General features: G+C 39.5%; 1 protein-coding gene across 1 annotated transcript in view; it reads right to left on the reverse strand.

Moving 5' to 3' along the window:
• GULP1 (GULP PTB domain containing engulfment adaptor 1) overlaps positions 1 to 18,948 on the reverse strand; it is a 237,084-nt gene extending 218,136 nt beyond the window's left edge. The window contains exon 1 of the mRNA XM_029226073.1: positions 18,559 to 18,948. The gene's annotated coding sequence lies outside the window, so the exon portion shown is untranslated. The remainder of the gene's footprint in view (positions 1 to 18,558) is intronic.
• Between the last annotated feature and the right edge of the window lie 415 nt (positions 18,949 to 19,363).

Below are 19,363 nucleotides of genomic sequence, written 5' to 3' on the forward strand. Positions count from 1 at the left end.
AATCTGTTGCTGTCTGCTCTCCAAGCCCAAAAGAGACAGTGCAAACTCTAAAAATCTTTGTGCCAAGGGAAAGGAGACATGTAGAATGTTGCTAACCATCCGGTTCTACAAGGATTAAGACATTCGCCACTGCAGTCACTGAATAACTGTGCACCTGGAGAGGAATTCAAAATGAAAAACAGGGTAAAGCACTTTGTGCTTTGGAAAAACAGCCTCCTTCGATAGATGTATATCTCAGGAAGAATTTTAATAAATCCAGATTCTTGCATATTCCCATACATAGAAAAGCACTAAAATCATTAACTGGAGTTATCTGTTCTTCGTGACTAGCAATAATCTTTTACCAAGATGTACGCCCGACTGCATATACTGCCTAGTCAAAAATCATATATACACTGGCTTCTCCCCTACACTTTGGAGCAGTTTTCTCAAAGCTGTTTAGAGGCTATCTCCCAGCCTATCGTCCTTTTTAAGATCCCTGAATAAAACTTAAACTCACAACTCTTAGGTTGTGTGTTTTTCTTTAAGTCACACACAGGAGAAAGCTACATGAAAACTTACTGGTGCTACTGAAGATTCTTGTTTTATACCGCTCAGTGATACATACAAGGTTCATGTCATTATCTTCATTTTACATTCAAGAAAAAAGTTCCAGAGATGCTAAATTATCTCCCCAAGAGCCCTAAGCTAGTAAATGATGGAGCCAGAAGCATGACTACACAGCATGGAAATATCTGGTAAGAGGCCAAGTTTATCTGTAACTCAGTTAAGTCTTCAATAACTTATCTGGAATCTTCCATAACATCCCACGGACTACACATTTCACTTTACCTTTTTCTGCAAAGGTTCAGTATATAAGATGCAGAGGGGGTACATAAATAAAAGTAAAACCAAGCCCCAGTGCATTTCTGCTTTGTGGGTTTGTTCTCTCTCTCTTTTTTTCCTTTTTTTTCTTTGTACATTTCTTTGTTTTCCAAATTTTAACCAGGGGAGATTTCTTTTACAAGTGTTAGGGCGAAAAAAATTATCAGAAACTGATTTTTGTGAGGTTTTAATTTTAATACTGAGGAGAATTCATTTCTAAAACACTTTTTTGTAATAATCATTTTCACATGCAAATTTACAAAACACAGTGCAGCTTGCTCTTAGCCCCTCATAGAAATGATGTATTTTAAACACCAGACCTGAAAAATAGATTCCATCCTTGAGGCCTAAGTTACTTTAATGCCTGTTAGACAACAAGGAGAGACTCACAGATGCAGCCTCCTCTTGTAACCAAAATAAGTTGAGTTCAGGCAAATGTGGGTGCTAATGTGTGCATCCAAAAATAATGACCTAAATGATCCAGATTTCAGGCCTCCAGTAATCACAGACACAGCTATTGAGTTGAAAAATGAACCAAGACTTGAGAGTGTAAGATAAAGCAAAGGGGCAAAGACTGACACTTGTGCTGAGCAGTTTATAATTTACTGGTTCTTCCTCAGTCATCTGTCTACTCGAGAAAAAAAAATCATGATTCTGACAGAAACCACTGCCCGATGATTTATCTTTGATTACTTACTATCTGTTTAAATGTTATCAATCCACAGCATGCTACATTTATCCTTAAAAGTAACATGAATTTGAAATCATAAAATGATATTGACAGGATTCTTCTCAATTTCTTCCTACCCCGATACCAGTACACACCTAAGCCAGCTGCTGAGGTCCATCACATCACTAGAAAAAAGTCAAATTACAAACCAATATGTAGCCCACGATCCCAATTCTTTTTTAATTTTTATTGAAATATAGTTGATTTACAATGTTGTATTAGTTTCAGATGTACAGCAAAGTGATTCAAGATTTCATGGAGAAACGTTTTTTAGATTCTTTTACATTATAAGTTATTACACGATATTAAGTATAGTTCCCTGTGCTACACAGTAGGTTCTGTTGGTTATCTACTTTATACATAAGTAGTGTGTATATTTTAATCCCAAACTCCTAAGCAAGTCTATTTTTAAAATTAAGGAAATGTCATCAAATCAGTCAATGAGACTCATTTTTTTTCTTTATACTCTTCAGTATTCTTAAACTTGTTTCAAGAGCATGTATCAATTGTAAAATTAAGAAAAAGACTGTTGATGTATATACACTAAAAAGTTAAAAATATGGGCTTCCCTGGTGGTGCAGTGGTTGAGAGTCCGCCTCCCGATGCAGGGGACATGGCTTCATGCCCTGGTCCGGGAAGATCCCACATGCTGCGGAGAGGCTGGGCCTGTGAGCCATGGCCGCTGGGCCTGCGCGTCCGGAGTCTGTGCCCCGTAGCGGGAGAGGCCACAACAGTGAGAGGCCCACATACCACAAAAAAAAAAAAAGGTTAAAAATAGTTTTCTCCTACATAATTTTAGGATTAAGGGTTTCTTATTTGTTTCATATTAATATTTTATATTACAAATTTTCTTCCACCATATTTCATTTGTATATATTTAAAAAAACAAAAAAATTCTAGAAGGAGAAGATATATCCCAGTTCAAATTACATAATGTTTTAAGCTAGTGGGGTTCGATGACTATCTTTAGTGTTGTGTTTGGATTCCTCTTTCTCTTCTGTGTGTATATCTATTATAGATTTTTGGTTTGCGGTTACCATGAGGTTTTGGTATAATAGTTTATGTATATATACATGATTGTTTTAAGTTGCTGATCTCTTCATTTCAAATGCATTTAAAATATCCTGCATTTGTGTGTTGATGATTTCCTACCTTTACTGAATGTTTGTCTTTACTGGTGAGCTTTCCCATTTCATAATTTTCGTGTTTCTGGTTGTAGCCTTTTCTTTGCTGCTTAGAGAAGTTCCTTTAGCACTTGTTGTAAAGCTGATTTGGTGGTGTTGAATCCTTTTAGCTTTTGCTTCTCTGGAAAGCTTTTGATTTCTCCATCAAATCTGAACAAGAGCCTTTCTGGGTAGAGTATTCTTGATTGTAGATTTTTCTCTTTCATCACTTTAAACACCTCATGCCACTTCCTTCTGACCTACAGGATGTCTGCTGAACAATCAGCTGATAGTCTTATGGGGATTCCCTTGTATGTTATTTGTTGCTTTTCCCTTGTTGCTTTTAATATTTTCTCTTTATCTTTAATTTTTGTCAATTTGATTAATATGTGTCTTGGTGTGTTCCTCCTTGGGTTTATTCTGCCTGGGACTCTCTGCACTTCCTGCATTTGGGGGACTGCTTCCTTTCCCATGTTAAGGAAGTTTTCAGCTATTATCTCTTCAAATATTTTCTCAGGTCCTTTCTCTTTCTCCTTCTGGGACCCCTATAATGCAAATGTCGGTGTGTTTGATATTGTCTCAGAAGTCTCATAAAGTGTCCTCATTTCTTTTCTTTATTCTGTTCTGTGGCAGTGATTTCCAGCACTCTGTCTTCCAGCACACTTATCCATTCTTCTGACTCATTTATTCTGCTATTGATTCCTTCTAGTGTCTTTTTCATTTCAGTTCCTGTATTCTTCAATTCTGTTTGATTGTTCTTTATATTTTCTAACTCTTTGCTAAAAACTTCTTGTAACTTTTCGCTCTGTGCATCCATTCCCTTCTCAAGTTCTTGGATGATCTTTACAATCATTACTCTGAACTCTTTCTTGGGTAGATTGCCTATCGACACTTCACTTAGTTTTTTATGTTGTTCCTTCATCGGAACATATTCCTTTACCATCTCATTCTGTTTAAATTTCTATTTGTAATTTTTATGTATGTAGTAGGTTAGTTACGTTTCTCGACCTTGGAGAAGTGGCCCTCTGGAGGGGATGTCCTATGTGTCCCAGCAGTACACTCCCTTCTAGTCACCCAAGGGCCAGGGACCACTTGGTCCCAGGGTAGGTTCTGACCTGTGTTTGTGGACTCAGTTCCACAGGCTGTGGGACTATAGTTTTCTTGCTTCTGGTGCCTGCCCACTGGTCAGTAGAGCTGTGTCCTGGCCCTCTTGTGGGCAGGGCTGTGTAAAGGGGCATGTCTAGAAGTGTCTGTGGGCTCAGGAAGTCTTTAGGCAGCCTGTCTGCCAATGGGTGGGGCTGCGTTCCCACACTGTTGGTTGTTTGGCCTGAGGCATCCCAGCATTGGAGCCTGCAGGCTGTTGGGTGGGGCAGGTCTCAGTGCCAAGGACACAAGATATCGGCCTCCAGCCAGAGTTTATGTAGATGAACACTCCCCAATATGTCCACCACCAGCTTTTATGACCCCAGAGAGAGCCAGAGCCCCTCCGCCCCCTGCCTCCCCAGGAGACCCTCCAAGACCAGCAGATAGGTCTGGCCCAGGTTCGTACGAAGTCACTGCTTTTGCCCTGGGTCCTGGCACATGCAAGACCTTGTGTGCACCCTCCAAGAGTGGAGTCTCTGTTTCCCCAAGTCCTGTGGAGCTCCTGCAATCAAGCCCCTCTGGCCTTCAAAACAAATGCTCTGGGGGCTCCTCCTCCCAATGCTGGACCCCTAGGCTGGGTTGCCTGGTGTGGGGCTCAGAGCTCTCACTCCTGTGGGAGAACTTCTGCGATATAATTATTCTCCAGTTTGTGGGTTGCCCATCCAGGTGGTATGGAATTTGATTATATTGTGATTGCACCCATCCTACTGTCTCATTGTGGTTTCTTCTTTATGTCTTTGGATGTAAAATATCTTCTTTTGGTAGGTTCTCATCTTTTTTATCAATGGTTGTTCAGCAGTTAGTTGTGATTTTGGTGTGCTCATGAGAGGAGGTGAGGTCAAGGTCCTTCTACTCTGCCATCTTGCTTCCCCATCCAATCCCTACTGGGGTTTTTTGCTGAAGATATATAACTTTTTCATAGAGATATAGTCAAAAACAGATACTCATTCTGTACCCCTCTAATTTATTATCTTTTATAAGTTGCAAATGACATATTGCATTGAAGGTGTTCCATTTGTATTTATAGTTTAGGATAAATTCATTTATATAAAACAGCATATTTTCTAATCAGAATGAAAGCAGAACATAATTTTACTGTGAGGTTGAACATAACAGTACAAAAATTATATTGACACTTTACACAATAATGCTAGCTACCATTTACTAACACTTACAAACTCCAGCCACTATGCTACATGCAACATGGTTTTAATACTCTCAGAAACCCTGCATTATTGTCTATGCCATCTTACAGATTAAGAAAGGAAAACAGTATGAGATTAATTTGCCTGTTGAAGAGCACTCAGGTTGTAAATAGCCAATCCTATCACCAGAGAAGCCAAAGCTCAGGCTTTCTCCAGTACCACCTACAGATTTATACCATGAAAGATTTGTCTTCATGTACTCTACTCCATAACTTACCACACACACAATTCCACCAAAATTGTTCTCACCACAGTCACCAATGACCTTCATGTTAAGTACAACAGACACATAATAGATACTTTAATCTGTTTGTTTGTTTACCTTTCTATACTATTTAACATTGCTGATCATTGTCGCCTTCTCAAATTATTTTTTTTTTATCTTAGCTTTTACAACATCATAGGTAGTTCCTTCTTAGTAGTGCTTAAGGCTTTGCTTTTTCTGCCCTCGAGCCTTGTTATATGATGGCCCTTGCTAGACTAAAATCTCATATTTGTAGTCTGAAATCTGAAAACTTGTATATATGTACACACACACACACACACACAAACACACCACATATACATATATATCACCAGTCCACACCAAACTTCTTAGCTCCAGGCATGTATATGTATGTACATCAAATAACTACTACTGGACATCTACAACAGAATGATTCAGAGACACATCAAAATGTGTCCAAAATAGAAATCATTAGTTTCCTCCAATACTTCTACTATATTGACTTTGCTGATGAATACCAACACCCAGGTTGCCAAAACTAGAAATCTTAGAATCAACATTTACACCATCCTCCTGCCTACCTCCCACAATCACTAACAAATCATAAAAATGTACAGATGTTTTTCCTCCTAAATATCTCTGGAACAAACTCATTTTTCATTGCCGTCATGCTAAACTAGACTACCACCTTCTCTTGCCTCGATTTACTGGCTGAGCAACTAGTCAAATCTTTCTAAAATGCAGATGACATCTTGTCACCAATCCTATTTTAATCCTTCAAAGGTTTCCGACTGCTATTAGAATAGAGAGCAAACTCTGAATTTGAACGTCCTGTAAGATCTGGTCTTTGCCTCGTGGGCTTTACCTCCAGCGATTCTAGTTCTTCTTTCTCTTCCACTCTATTCTCTACCTCTATTTTCAATCTTGTAATTCTGTGGCTGAGCCATATACTCAACTCCTCTAAGATCTCCTACCTGCTTGAAACACTCTCCACTCTCATTTCTTTCTATTGCTGAGTCTTCCCTAACTTGTAGACTATGTCATATCCCCTGTCTATGGCTCAAAGGGTTCAAGAGAACTTTCTTATAATACCCAAACTATAAATACCTCAAGAGATCAAATGTCTAACAGTTTAACTTACCAAAAAAAGAAAAACTGATGAAATCAAATATTAAAATCAGACAACCCTGAATACAATATTTTGATTAAGATACTTGTTTTAGTTTAAAAACAATTATTTAAAACTAAAACTTAGACTGCTCTAAGGGCTGAAATGTTTTTTGAGGTTATCTAGTCCATCTTCTCAATGAAGGAAATATCAATGAAAAGTACATGACTTGCTTTTAAAAACATTAATATTAGTTATTTTACATCTTAGGCTTTATTTATACAAACCTTATCACTTTGACAAAACCAGGGAAAAAATGGGATTAAGAAGGTCAGATTTTCTCACTCAAGCATTTTAACCTTCTTGACAAATCAAATCAAGCATGAGCCAAAGCAATATACAGACACAATTTAGTCAATGAGTTAATTTTTAGACTTTATCTAACTAACTAGGGTAAAATGAACAAATATCTTGTCATATGGGAGTGCCAAGTTGTCACTTCTAAGAGTGGGAGATGAGCAGCTCGTGGTGCTGCAAAAAAAGGGGGAGTTAAGCACCAGCCAGGAGTCTAGGCGATCAGGTTATTCAAAGGTATCGCACTCTCACCAGTAAAGAGAACTACCGAAGCTGCCCTAATCCTTCAGGGGGACTCTCGCCACTCTACTGCACACTTCCTCAACTAGGATGGTGGTTAAGATGCACTACTTCCCACCCTACTATCTGCCCTAGTCTACTGTTTGCCAGCCCTGGAACCTTAAACAAGTTTCTTAATCATTTACAAATCATAAAAAAAACATTTAGCACAATGTTCAGGACATTGTGAGCACTATGTAAATGCTATTTGTAGAGGAGGAAAAGGTAGATTTTCCTCTACCCTCCCAGACTCTCAACTAAGACTTCCTGTAACAAAAGACAGATTAACAAGAGAATGGAATACAAATGTATTTAATATAAGTTTTGCGTGACACAGCAGCCTTCATAAAGAAATGAAGACACTCAAAGAAATGATTAAACCTGAATGTTTTTTTACGCTAGGTTTGAAGAAGAGTTACAAGTCTTGGAAAGGTTTGACAGGACCAAGCGTATGAGCTAAGTATAGTAAACTAGGGGAAACTTAGCAAAATCATTCAGATTCCTCTGTGTCCCTTTGTTTGCAGAGCTAAGGATGTTCCTTTCCTTCTAGGATAGAGAGAGCACCTCTCACATGAGGATTTTGTGACCTGCTTCAGGAGAAGGTCAGAAAGTCCTTCCTTCACATGCCGTTTCTCAAGTTCCCTCAGGATGAAGTATTCAATATGTCAAGGTACCATATTTTGACATAGTGTGTCCTAAACCCTGTCATATTCTTGTTATTTCTCTTTCAAAAAATCATTTTTGGTTTGGACCACAGGTAGAAGACAACAGGTTAAGAAAAGAGCTCATATGCCATGAAGATCCTAATAAAGAGAGACAATGATTGGGGTGGGGGAAGGGCACGACTATTTTCACTTTATTTGATTATTTTAGCACTAGTGAGAGTTGGAATTTGAATTATCTGGATATTTATCCTCTTCCTTGTTTTATATCTGCTGTGAGCCAATTTATATTTTCTACTAAAATTTCCGAAGTGGAGAAGCAGAGTCCCTTTATAATAGTTTCCATACTAAGAGGCATTTATTCACATTCAAAAACCCACAAGAATGTGGCTCCCTTTTAAAGAGGAAAAGGTCACCAGAGGGCACTTTGATTCTGGGCAAAGGGATACCCCAGAACAATCCCTGAACAACAGCTTCTAAAAGAACAATAATCCTCTGAGAATTCCAGCACTTTGTATTCTCTAGTTCCCTTGCCTAACTTTGAAAGAAGGTCATGATCTCATAGAGGAAGCATCTCAAGTATGTTTACAGCATTTTTATGCAAAAAGAAAATATGCACATCTCAATCACGGTAATGTAGGAGGTCTTGTTAACTATGGATCTCTCCATCAGTAACTTCTTCTAAGGTCTCACTTTCCTAAGGTATTCAAATTACTGGCTGTCCATTTCGCTCTCCAACCCAATCTCCATACTTTCAACATCCACACTGATACAGCTCTAATACAACAGTCTTGTTCTTTCTTGGCGAACGAACCATCTGTCACTGCAGGTTTTCACCATCTGTAATGCTTCTCCCTCCAGTTTCACCACTGCTCTTCTTCACCTCCACTGTCTACACAATCTTTAGCTTTCTGTTTTTCACACCCCCTCATTGCCAACAAACCTGCCCACTGTGACACTTGCCTATTCTGAGCCTGTTAGATTATTCCTGGTTTTGCTTGCCTCCACCTCCTGCTTAAATCATCAGCTAAACCATTTCAGCATTAATACTCTAAAATATATTAGATTGGCCAAAAAGTTCGTTCGGTCGAACTTTTTGGCCAGCTCAACATTTCACTTCTGATTTTGGCAATTCTCAGCTTTGGGTAATTCCTACAACCTTTAGAGCAAGAGGACAAAGACTCAGATATACCTCCTTACTTTGATACAGCAAAAAACAATGTGCATAATGGTAAATCAGCAAAAAAAGCTAGAACTCAACGTGGTGGCAAGAACCACCATGAACATGGTGGCAGAAAATAAACTGCTATGGTTCCAGTGAACTAGAGCTTTATAACACTAGTTCTGACTTAAAAGATTATTATATGTCTGCATTGTTTTTTACTTCTGTGAATGGATCTGCACTACACAATTTTCTTAATTTTACTCCCATCATCTTTATCTTTTACATTTAAATAATTACATTAGTTTTATCATGACTCCAAGCTTGAAACTACTCAGACAAGGCAATGAGAGTACGTCAGTGTTTCCTAAGGTACATTTAATGTTCCCAGTACAATAAAGACACCAAATAACCAAATAAACAGTGATGTGATTTTATGGATTAGATTTTGAATTTGTATTTCAAGTTATTTTATTTTTATTGAATAATGTATTCTGAGATATACGTAGAATATATTCATCCCCAAATAACTTTAGCTAAGATGATTAATACAATCACTGTATTAAAAACATAATAAAATTTGGTGCATTGAGTAACAATATATTTATATAGAGTAATAGCACTAATCATATCCAAAGTTTACAAAACCCAAGTGGTCTATAAATTTTCTTTAATTATCTAAATTGTTATTTCTAAAATATTTATTTCAAATTAAGATGCCACTTAATAACTGTTCTAATTAAGATACTTTCTCATTTAAGTAACTGAAAGGTCTAGTTCAAACTGGTTTGAAAAATAAATAAGTTCATTCTCTTACACAACAGTAAATCCAGAAATACGGTAGGTTGATTCAGGGACCCAACAATGCCATCAAGCATTCAGGTTCTTTACATTTTTTTGCTTCTTCATTGATGCATTTGTTTTGCCCTCGAGCTAGATATCCTCATGGACAAAAGATGACCCCCTACTGCAATTTCAAGCATCTATTCCAGACAGGACAAATATCAAGAGCTGACATATGTATGCCTTCTCACCAATGTCCCCTTCCCAAGTGTAAAGGAAGTTTTTCTACCCCACCTCGCTCCAGTTCTGTCATTTCATATAATTGACTCTGACTGGGACAAGGAACAAGTGCCCCCTCCATAAACAATCACTGACAAGGGGAATAGAAACACTGTGACTACTAGCTCAGCCTAATCCAAATTTCTTATTAGAAATGAACTGCCTTCCCCTTGAGGCAGGAGATAGATGGGTCCCAGGCCAAGCAGCTGGAGTCAGTCCCCTGTAGACAGATACTCGAAGATGAAGATAGGAGAGGCTGAGCCCTGCCCAGATAAAAGATAAGAGACCGCATATTCCTCATTCTCTAAGTCAACGAGACCTTCCCAATTAAAAAGCTCCTTGGAGGTCAAAAGAGGAGTTATGTAAAGCTACCCACAGGCCTCTTTGCTGGAATCCATCTTGTGTGCACACATGGGAGGATCCTGAGATGTACCAAACACGGACTCAGAACCAGGCAAATCAAAATGACTGGCCAGGGCTTCCCTGGTGGCGCAGTGGTTGAGAGTCCGCCTGCCGATGCGGGGGACACGGGTTCGTGCCCCAGTCCGAGAAGATCCCACATGCCGCGGAGCGGCTGGGCCCGTGAGCCATGGCCGCTGAGCCTGAGCGCTCCTCAACGGGAGAGGCCACAACAGTGAGAGGCCCATGTACCACAAAAAAAACACAAAAAAACAATTTGAGATATAGCTACATGTCTATAGATATATCCACATATAAAAAATAATACCTAGAAGCAAGTGTAATTATTATTGTAATTTTAAACTGGTGGTAAACCTAAAAATATTTCAAAATATGTGCAGAGTAATGAGACATGACAATAAATATGTGCAACTTCTAGAAAGTTATAGGTACTTAAGATTGTTTGTGTGTGTGTGTTTCCCTGCCTTCAACACTGAAAAACATACTAAATTTAAGTGAGGTGTTCAAGAGTAATAATGTTATTGTTTTATATCCAAGTTCATGGACACCCCCACCACCACCACCACGAGTGTGAAATGGAGCGCACACTCAACTCCTTGTGACTCCAATTACATGTTAGTTAGACCTGGAGAAATTTTAAAAGAAATAAAAAGAAGATAGCAGTTTTTTAAAATAATTAATCCAGTTAAAGTTCTTAAACTCCCATATGCAATTACTAATGATTATGGTCATCAACGTGAAGATAGAAAGGAGAAACATCTCCAAAGTTCCGAAATTCAGTTTGCTCTGTTAAACCATGCACAGGGTTCCATGCCTCTTTGCCTTTACCACTCGCTGTCTTGAACTGCTCTCCTTCATTGCTTGCTAACTCATCTTCATCCTTTGCCTAGGAATCACCTCCACACTTCCTTTCCAGACACTGCTTCCCCTCGTGCTGATGAATAACCTTACCCCTACTTCAATATTCTCTCCACTGTAGCACAGAATTATATGGAAATAAGTCCTATTTAAGTCTATTTAAGTTAATTGGAGATAGGTCTCTGTCACTGCCAAAAAAAAACCAAAACAGTGTTCAATAAATATTTATTAAATTCCATTGGATAATATAAAAATCCCTTATTTGTCAACTCATACTTTAAACCTAGTAACATTTTTCAGAATGAGAAGGGGGGGTGGGGGGAGATTGCAAATTTTTATGAAGACTTAAGAGAAAGTCTGTATATCTCATCGAATAAGAAAGTCCCAAAGAAAGATTTATTATAACATTGTTTTTTAAAGCCTCATCTGCACTACTCTAGGAAATTTCATTTTTCGAAATTAGTCATAAATTTCCTAGTCTACCTAAGTTAAGCAATTAAGCCTATGATAAATTCACATGTTATAAATTTAGTAGCAGTTCTTCCTTTAAAAAGAATTAAAGACAATGTTGGCAATATAATAAATCTTATTTGTTTGCCATAAAGAATTTTAAAGGCTTTTCTCCTAGACATCCAGAGTCACAATGATATAAAACAGAAATAATAATTCACAAAATTTCAAAACAATACCTATTGTTATTATAAAGCATTGTTACTTTATAGATTTGAAATTTCAATAGACTTTTGCCATTCCAGATGGTATTTAGATAATTTCAAATACAATTCATTTACTCAAATATTTCTCTTTAACAATTCTCTCAAACTGTATTTTGCTAAACTACACTGCATAAGTAGCTTCTAACTAATTATATACTAAGTTACTATATGCAGCATAGAGATAAACTGCTTTGGTATTAACTCAGTTATACAATTGTTCTTTACAATAAGCCAAATTTCTCTATATTTATGTGTACTACCAGCAACAATCTACATTTAAGTACATTTTTAAGATTATAATAGTGCACATCCTCAAGGAGGTAGTAGGAAAGTTTTACCATCAGCCAAAGTTCCATATTTTTTATGGAGTTCTTCAAAAGCAGACAAAAATTAAATAGATTATGAGAATAACATGCACATTGACCTTTAAAAACACTTTACAAAGTACTCTGTCTTCTTAAGTAAAACTCCTATCAGTACTTACCAAGCTATGTTTTAACTCACCCAAGTGGAAATCTGGGTAAATTAACCTATTTGCTGTTAAAATTTTACTGGCACTCTTGATGGATGTAAACAGCTATAAGAGAAATCAAAAAGCTAAAATCAAGTTCATTCTCTTATATCAACTGTTAAATTACCCCAAAGTGGAGATTTCTGCCACAGCACAGATGGTTCTGTTTGCTTTTTAGCCAAAATGCTGTCTAAAATCACTATTACAAACTAAGTGAGAAGTAGAGCTTAGTTATCATTTGATGAAATATTACATAACTGTTTTAAAAGATTATACATCCAATCCTTAATGATTCCTTTAGTAGGTTACTTGTGCTCTGTATTTCCTTCTACCAAACCTCTCAACTAGCTGTGTTTTGGTCATTTGAATGGATATCATCACTTCTACAAGAAAGTGGATTAAAGACTGAGCCCAAATCATTCAATCTGCTCTTGGTTAACAGCTCTGTCAAAGTTTATGTTCCCTGAAATTCTTGGAGGACTTGTGGTTGAAGTATCAGGGAACAGATCAACTGTAACATCTGATAATCGTAAGAAACAGCTATACAATACCAGGAAAACACTACATTTACACACAATTCTCACTTCACAGAACCTTATAAACTTAGCAGTAGTAGCCACCTTCCAAGCAGTGAATTTACCTTCTGACAGTAGTTAACTGCACATTTGCCTGTGTTCTACTTAAGAAAGGTAGAAAAGGCTTCCATGATTATGTCACCATCAGAGCCATTAACCAAGAACGATGATACCAGATCTTTTCCATTATTTTTCTCATCCTTTACAGGTATAAGTAAAAGCAAGAAAACTCCTGTAAAATTTGGAAAAAAAAAAAAAAAGTCAAGAATCTCTAGCAAGAGTTACCTGGAAAAGATTTTAAACTAATGGTTAAAATTAGCTCAGAAATATCAATTTATTGAAGTTGCTTTTTCTTACGAAAAATATACCTAGCACAAATAGAGAAACATCAAAGAATACATGTCATAATTCTTTGTACATATATATACATACAAACATATATATGGGAGAGGGATTATTTATCCAAGGCTTGGAAGTTTCTAAGATATATTCTGAATCTCCTCTTCAGAAGGCATGTGATGAAGATTATATGTAGGTATATTTATATAATGTTAATAGCAAGAAACAAACATATAGATGGCTATTACTATCTAGATATTGTCTAGTAGGTGCACCCTGAAAAATATATACAGTGTTATTTAAAACTCTTTTAAAAAGTCATATTGGGACTTCCCTGGTGGCGCAGTGGTTAAGAATCCGCCTGCCAATGCAGGGGACATGGGTTCGATCCCTGGTCCGGGAAGATCCCACATGCCGCGGGGCAACTAAGCCCGTGTGCCACAACTACTCAGCCTGCGCTCTAGAGTCCGTGAGCCACAACTACTGAGCCCTCGTGCCACAACTACTGAGCCCTCGTGCCACAACTACTGAAGCCTGCGCGCCTAGAGCCTGTGCTCTGCAACAAGAGAAGCCACTGCAACGAGAAGCCCGCGCACCGCAACGAAGACCCAACGTGTTCAAAAAAATAAAAAAGGCATATTAATCTTTGCAATCACAATTGTTACATAAATTAACTCACTTATTCATATTATGTGAGCAAATTAAAGCAGTCTTTCCAAAACTATCCTTAAGTATACAATATTGAATGATGAAACTAATTCCAAATTTACTATAATTATACCATTTCAGTGGTAAACAGAAAATTTGTACTTATTCTCCTGCTCAGTATTTGAGTCAATTACCTGTTTTCTGATGAAAAATAATCATGCACTATAAGTATCATTAGAGTGGCTGAAAACATTTTCTTAGCATAAAACAAATACAAAACTAGCAAATAACAGAGCCTAAAAAGAGTATAAGAACTGTTTTCTAAGCCTAACTCTGCAACAGTGACTTTTAGCAATTGTCTTTAAAAATAAAGGGCTGATTTCAATTTCATATCCTCACTGGAAGCAAAGCAATTTCTCTGCTCAAAGTTTATACTATTTTTCCTCTTCAATTTGAATATATTTAAGCTCCCATAGGAACAAGTTTAACTTTCCTGATCTCTAAATGCATTAAGACAAACACTATTAGATCCACCAGCCTCTAACATGTTTAGGGACCAGGGCTCACGGCAGTCATGCAGTTGGGTCCTGTAACTACTTTTGAATCCATTATTATATCCGAATAAAATAACTTTTTTTGTTCTTTGAGGTTTTACAAAACAAATCACAGTTTTTCAGAACGAACCACAAAGTACTCTAAGTAAAATTTAAATTTAAATTATCTAATATTCAGCAAGGAGAGTAAGATTTTAAAAATGTTAAGTTTAAAATCAAAAGCAAAACTGGTTATTTTACAGTAAAATTACCCTATTACATCCTTGAACATTCACTTGTTCTTTGATTATTCAAAAAAAGTGCTGGTCGTGTTAAGATGACCATAAATTCAACTGCAATCTTCCTTATACTCCCACTTTTTATAGATTCACTATTAATGATAAGGCGAAGTCTAAAAATAAAAGTTATGATTAAGTATTTTACCAAAAGATCTTATCCTTTAATATATCCATATTTATTCTGTATTCTTTCTCTAATACACTAACCTCTTCACCTGAAAAATAGTTAAGTTACACATCCAAGAGTATGACACAGTACATTGAACTATAAAAATAGGTAGTTTATTTTACTAATTGATGTGTCAAACTAAAAATTAAATATTTCACAATTATCATGCATGTATCAATAGTTTAAAAGTTCATACATTACAGATAGCAATATAGATAATAAATTATATGTTGGTAAAACATTTAAGAAGTAAAATAACCCACACAAATCACAGTGCTGAAAAGTTCAGAGCTGGGATTTAAATCCAAGCTTGATGTTTCCTCAGACATAAAAAGTATGCAACAAATATTGGTTGAATCAATTAATGAATGGCTCCTAAATCTACCCTCTAAACTTTTAAGGAAACTGTTGTGGCCATTGGGAAAAGAAAGTTTGTTTGTACATCATAAATGTATTTCAGTCTCTCAAGTGTTATTTCCGAGAAGGGAGCCAAATTCTGCAAATATATTTGGTAACTTCTCATAAAGGCAAAATTGAGCTGGTCTTAAAAAAATAACTGGTCCTTGAGTATAAATAGAAACCAAAATAAAAAAGTCAATGAATTTGCTGATTGTTCTTTGCTGTTTGAGAGAATGACTCAGCTTTAGTCATAAAATCTCACCCAATATTTTCAAAAACATAAAATTTATGATTAAACTAAAGCTATGATTAAAAGGCACAGTAGTAATTTTTATAAATTAAATAGGTATGACACTATTACATTTGTATTTTAGGTATAAATATTCCAATTTACCCTTACAAATCTCAATAGAATCAACCGAGACAGAAGCCCTATGACCTTTATATCTAAAAACGTATTAACATAATTTCATCTCTTTAAAGCTTACTGTAAGCTTGTAATTATGCAAAGGAAATTTCTTTATTTTGCAAGTGGAAAAACTGAAATCATAGACAGGGAAAACACATTGCCAAGGGTGATTCATAAAGTCAATCTCAGAGAATAGGCTGATATTCACAATCCCAAACTCACCAATCCAGAGGAAATACCATATTAGTGTTTTTTACTATTCAACCCCCAAACCCACAACAGTAGACCAACCTTCCTGAAAAAAAAAAAAAAAATAGAGGAAACATGAGCAATTTTAACACATAAAAGAAGGGTCCTAATTGCAGATAAGACTCTTAGTTCCTGGCTAGTCCAGAACTTGGAAGCAGCAGGGCCTTAACGTATTGGGCCAATGTGTGAAATACTGAGATCACACCAACTTCTACTCCTTCAGGTGAAAGAGCAAGTTCTATTATCGGGATCACTTTTGACAAACACAAGGAAGACATTTGGACACATTTTCCACTTTAATTTCATGACCCAGTTTTGTGCCATTTGAGAATACCTAATTGAATTATTCGATTTAGGTGGAAAATCACCTGCTCAAAACCCAAGTCTTCAGTTCTTACTGGCTGTGAAAACAAAGAAGGTCAAGGTCAAGGGCTTGAAGTTGCAGCAAGCCTAGTCCAAGTTGAGGAGACAAATAGCAACAAAGTGTGGGTATTTGCAAAGTATGATCGCACAAAAAGCACCAGGCCCCCAGCTATTCCACTGCAACACTGATAGGGAATGGTCAGACATCCCTCCTAGACCGCTTCTTTCTCTCTCTTCTGTCACATCCCACTGCACTCTATGCTTAGCTTATTTTTTTTGCCAAGAATACTGATCTTAGTCACCTTAAAATTCTCACTGCAAAAGAAACCCCTTGTTTAAACCCAAGTACAACCAACAGCTCCTTTCCAATTATCCCCAGCAACTTCCCCAGTCCCTTTTATGTTTGGCTACTGAGCTCAGTCTAGTTTGGCTGCCGGCCAGGTTCCTCTCTTCTTTCCTTGTCAGTGGTAAAAACTTGGAAAACAGTCCTGGACAGCTCAAGGAGACCTTTTAATTATGCAGTGGGGCAGTACCTTAGTCTGTCTGCTGTTTCCAGCAAGGCTTGTAGTCTCCAGCGACTGCACTCTCCCAATTGGTGGGTTTTCTAGCAAGGTTACTTGTTTATGTGGGGGAAGGAGGGAAAGACTGGCAGAAAAAGGGGCGATTTGCAAATCTGAAAAATGCCCAACTCCTCTCAGAGTTTCCTACCTCCTCACATTCACTCTGTCTCATTACTGCCCTCCTTTACCACCTTATCACCCACTTGGCATCAAAGACACAAAATCATCAGTGTCCGGGTCTCCTTGTAGTCCTAGAAATTAACAAGGGGAGTCACGACTGGAACACTCCAAAAACTTTTATTCTCAAGTGCTGATGCAAGATATATATATATATATTTTTTTTTTAAAAGCAGGTCCCAAAATAAACTTATTAAATTCTTCCTAATTGCATTATACTTTGTCAAACTTGCAGACTGAAATAGTGCATGTAAATGTCTGATTGCCAGTGGAAATAAGGCGAGCTCAGCCGGGGAAACTGCTAGAACCCAGGAAGGGATACCTTGACCGACACCCGCGCTTATTCGGGGTTTGCCCAAGGTACTAAGTGCGCACGCCAAGCCCAACACCAGCTACGTCTTCCTTACTCTACCCTGGCAAGCTAGTTCCAGCTGCAGCGCCCAGCTTCCTGTTCAAGTTCCATTCAACATCGTAAACACATTCCAAGAAAACCAGCCTGCCCCGAGTTCCCTCCCGCACACAGGGAACTCTGAGCGGCGGCCCCGGGAGCCACAGGGAAGAACCAATCGCGCTGGGTTCTGATCCGTGCAGTGAATCAGCCCCCCGGGCTGGTGGACCCGGGCGAGCGAGCTCGGCAGCGAGACCGAGAGCCCAGGGTCTCAGCACCCCGCAGAGCCGTGCGCCTCTCTAAGGTAGCGCCCGCCAGAAGGAACTACTCGACCCACCCAGCCACAGGGTAACCATGTGGGCGCCGCCCCTGAGTTTGGGCCCTCCCAGCCCTGGGTTTTAAAGAATCCACGGCCCGGCCTCGGAGCTTCGCGCCTCCCCGCCCCCCATGCCCACACTCCCTCCCGGAGCCAACAAAAGGGAGGTTACGCTGGAAGAAGTTTTGCTCCTGGGTAGCCTCGCTGTGACCCGGAGATGACTTGCCTGCTCAGTCCCGTCTGGTCCGCACACCCTCAGCCGTCCTGATCCACCCGCGCCCCACCGCCCCCTCCAGCTCCTAACCACCGGCCCCGGCTCCCCGGACCAAAGTTACCACAAAGGGCTCCAGGAGTCCGGAGACCAATGCGTCCCCGACCTCGGGGGGCTCTCCGTCATCCCTGCAGCACTGCCACGGCAGTAGTCAACAGGTCTCAGCCTCCTTTCTTGCTGAACGACTTCCTGAGCCTTTCAGTGTCTTAATTTTTGCAACCTGCCCAGCAGCGGTAGTGGCGGCGAACAGCCCCGCGCCCTCCTTCCCCGGCACCCGGCCGGGGCTGACCACCGCCCGCCGCCTCTCAGGATGTCAGTTTAAAAGAGACTGCACGCTACCTGGCGGGACGCTGGGCTTGCAGCCAGGGAAGCCCCCAGATAAACCGCGGTCTCTCCTTACCTTACTGACTGATGCAGTCGGGTCAGGCTCCGGGCAGGGACATGGAGAGCCGCCGCGTCCTCGGAGCCTGGCGATCTCCGCTCCAGCGCAGCCCGGGCGCCGTTTCCGTGGCCGAGAGGGAAAGTTTCTCTACGTCAACAGCGAGCTGGACTCGGGACCCTCCGGCTCCGGTCCCCTCCCTCTACGCGCTCTCGGCCCCCTCCCTCCTCTTCCTAATCGGCTGAAGCCAAAACTGGCGCTAGCTGGCGGCTGGGGCTCGAGGCTCGGGACTCCGGGTCGCTCCCGGCTGGGAACGCGGGGCTCCCCCTCTCGGCCAGAAGGAAACTCTCCCAGACTCGGCTGGCGCACTTGGGGCGATCTCCTTGGACACTTCCAAACGGGACGCCTGGGTTCCAGCTCGCTGACTTTCTTCGGTCTCTGATGCTCGTCTCCTATGGGCCCTCTGGGCTATATGGCGTCGGCACGCAGGACCCAGGGGGAGAGTGGAATGTGAGAGAAACTCGACCGGAGAAGACGAGGCCTTACCTTACCCGGTTCTTAGCCGGCACGGGAGCCAAAACACAGTTCTCCCCACCCCCACTCCTCGTCCCCCGCTGCGTTTCCTTTTGAACCTCCTCCCTGAAGCACCGGATCGGGACTATTCGCCTTCCCTTGTCTCTCTGTGTTTCCGCACACAATTTCAAAACACTTCTGCTGCTTAAGAAGAAAAAAAAAAAAAAGTGTCCAAGGAAGCACACACGAGTAGCACATACCTTCTTTACAGCCTTTATCAAGAAAGCATTGACACAGTTTTTGCTGTGTCTCT

The sequence above is a fragment of the Monodon monoceros genome, unplaced genomic scaffold (genome assembly GCF_005190385.1).
Source record: "Monodon monoceros isolate NGI ecotype Baffin Bay Population unplaced genomic scaffold, NGI_Narwhal_1 Super_Scaffold_16, whole genome shotgun sequence".
Classification (NCBI taxonomy): Eukaryota; Metazoa; Chordata; class Mammalia; order Artiodactyla; family Monodontidae; genus Monodon; species Monodon monoceros.